The sequence below is a fragment of the Crocuta crocuta genome, unplaced genomic scaffold (assembly GCF_008692635.1).
Source record: "Crocuta crocuta isolate KB4526 unplaced genomic scaffold, BGI_CrCroc_1.0 scaffold32, whole genome shotgun sequence".
Lineage (NCBI taxonomy): Eukaryota > Metazoa > Chordata > Mammalia > Carnivora > Hyaenidae > Crocuta > Crocuta crocuta.
This window is the reverse complement of record NW_027529424.1, coordinates 7,392,308-7,394,651: the sequence shown is the minus strand read 5'-3', so window position 1 is coordinate 7,394,651 and position 2,344 is coordinate 7,392,308. Positions and strand designations below refer to the sequence as shown.

Sequence of the window (2,344 nt, the reverse complement as noted above, 5' to 3'; positions counted from 1 at the left end):
GCCCGGCTCAGACCCCTGCAGCCCGGCTCTGCGCCTCAGGCCACGCGCTGCAGCCTCTCTCCGGCCTCGCTCCCTCCCCCCGCTTCCCCACGGGGTCCCGGGGCCGACCTCGGCCCTCCCTGCCGGGTACCCCCTCCCCTCCTTTTCCCGACCCACCCCCTCCCTGTGCTCCGGGCTCTGGGGCTGGGCCCGTGACGTCAAACCCGTGTGGCGTCGGCGAGACTGGCCGGCGCGGGCCATCAAAAGAGCAACGTCCTCTTTCCCAATTACCCACTGTCAGTCCGGGAACAGGGGCGGACCGGCTGGGAATTAAATGTTAAATACCCCCTGCAGGCTGGCTCCATACCCCGGGCGTCCAGCCGCAGCCCCCACGCCCCTGGCAGCCCCACATCACCCAGACCTACCAGGGCCTTCGAGACCTTTTATTTTTCCAAGGTGTGGGGAGGAGGTGGGGGGGAGGGGAGAGGACTCTGCGTCTCCGTGCAGCCCACTCGGTGCTCTGAGCTAAAACGAATAACGCCCGCCCCCCAACTTTTGTGCGTTATCAGAGAGGCGCCCATACACCGGAAGGCCTCATTTTCGCCAAATATTTTCTTTGTCTTCTAAAATTGTTGCAAGCTCACAAGGTAGCATTTTCAGGTCCCGGCGTCAGCAGCTGTGTTCGCCAGAGGATGGCCTCCCCCCTCCCCCCCTTTTCCCCCCTTTTCCCTGGCTTCCGTGTCTTGGACCGAAGAGCCACGTTCGGGACTCCCCGCGTGACTTGGCACCGGGGTCCGGGTCTAGCGTCTCCTGGGCCGGGGCCGGCGCGCGCAGAGGCGCTTTCCCGGTTTTCTCTCCGCTTGCATCCCTCATCTTCATCTCGGCGACTTGTAGCAAAACTGTGTGCGCGTCGGTCTGTCCTTGTTTATGAAGCGGTTTCCGGCGAATGTTAGCCAGAAACTAAATAATTAAAAGGTTTGGAGAGCGCCGTGCGCAGGAGTAGAGGCTGGGAGCTTGGCCGGCCCTGCAGGGAAGGAAAAAATCGATGCTTCCTTACTGGGCCGCCCTCCTAAACGGGAACTAAATGGGCTCAGGAGAAACATTAGGGGGAGACGGTGTGTGTGTGTGTGTGTGTGTGTGTGTGTGATGTTTCTCCTGTCCCGTATTAGAAACTCAACCCTGATTTCTAACAAGCCTCAGATTTAAGAAGATGGAGATTCCAGAGAAGCTCCAAAGCCAAGATCGAGGGGACCCCCGTTTCCACTACTTTTCTTTTTTTTTTTTCTTTCTAAATCTTGTTCCTTCTTACATGTATCAAAACTCCTACTGAGCCATGAGTTCTGGGTTGCAAAAGAGGATTTATTTTCTGCACTGTGGTCTAAGTCTTTGTCCGCAGAACTGAACAGAAACAAGCACAAGTGCAATTCCACTACTTTCTAATACATCTTTACTAGTCTTTCTACAAGGATTGTGTATTGAAACAAGACCTCTCTCGCCCCCGCCCCAAAACACACACACACACACACACCGCGTTATGGCTGCATATTGATGATTTTCCTTCATCGCAAGGAAGGCGTCCTCCGGAACTAACTTTTAGGGACGCTCTCTTCTATTTCGAGTTTTTGTGTTTGCAGGGAATTTTATGGGGTAGAGGACACAAGGGGGAATGGTGGCTTCCGTTCAAAGAAAACCCCAGACCGAGCTGGGTGCCGGCCGCGGGGCGGCCCGCGGGAGGACCCACACGGTCGGCGCCCACACGGCCCTGGGGTGCGCGGAGGGTGGAAGCGGGGTCCGCTGGTCCCGCCTGACCCCGCCCCCCCCGGCCGCGTTTTCGGGCGCGCAGNAAAGTTGGGCGAGCTCGCGCTGTGCGGCCACGCTCCCTGGGGGCGGGGCCCCTCCCGTCCCCTCCGTCGCCGAGGCCGCTCGGGCGGGAGGCGCGCGGGCACTGCAAGCGCCGGTCCGGAAGGGCACGCACCCCCGCCGAAGCGAGCAGTGGAGACGCTTGCTCACACAAAAGGCCGGGGNCCGCTCCTCTCGCCCGAGTCCTCGAGGTCTCGGGCACTTCTGTCCAGAGGCACATCTCAAAGTCCTTGGGCACGGAAACCTTGTTTTTTCCTTTCTCATCACTTTGATAGTCACGTAACCCCAAATCCATAACGTCCCAAATACCCCGGATCGAACTGAAAAACAAGTTTGGTCGTTAAAAAAAAAGAAAGAAAGAAAGAAAGACAAAGTCTGAAAACAAGAAAGGCTGCCTGTAGGAACGGACTTTATGAATGGGGCAGGCCGGGTTCCCCGGCGCGGAATTATCCACCGGGCCCGGAATGAATTGGCTGGAGCGGGAGCCACATTTAAAGGGCCAGAG

At 58.1% G+C, this 2,344-nt stretch overlaps 1 non-coding gene across 1 annotated transcript; it reads right to left on the bottom strand.

Moving 5' to 3' along the window:
* Positions 1-1,273: 1,273 nt before the first annotated feature.
* On the bottom strand, positions 1,274-1,402 carry LOC144227043 (small nucleolar RNA SNORA40). Its single transcript, XR_013333836.1, has one exon. It is a non-coding gene; the product is annotated as a small nucleolar RNA SNORA40 (small nucleolar RNA).
* Positions 1,403-2,344: the final 942 nt, after the last annotated feature.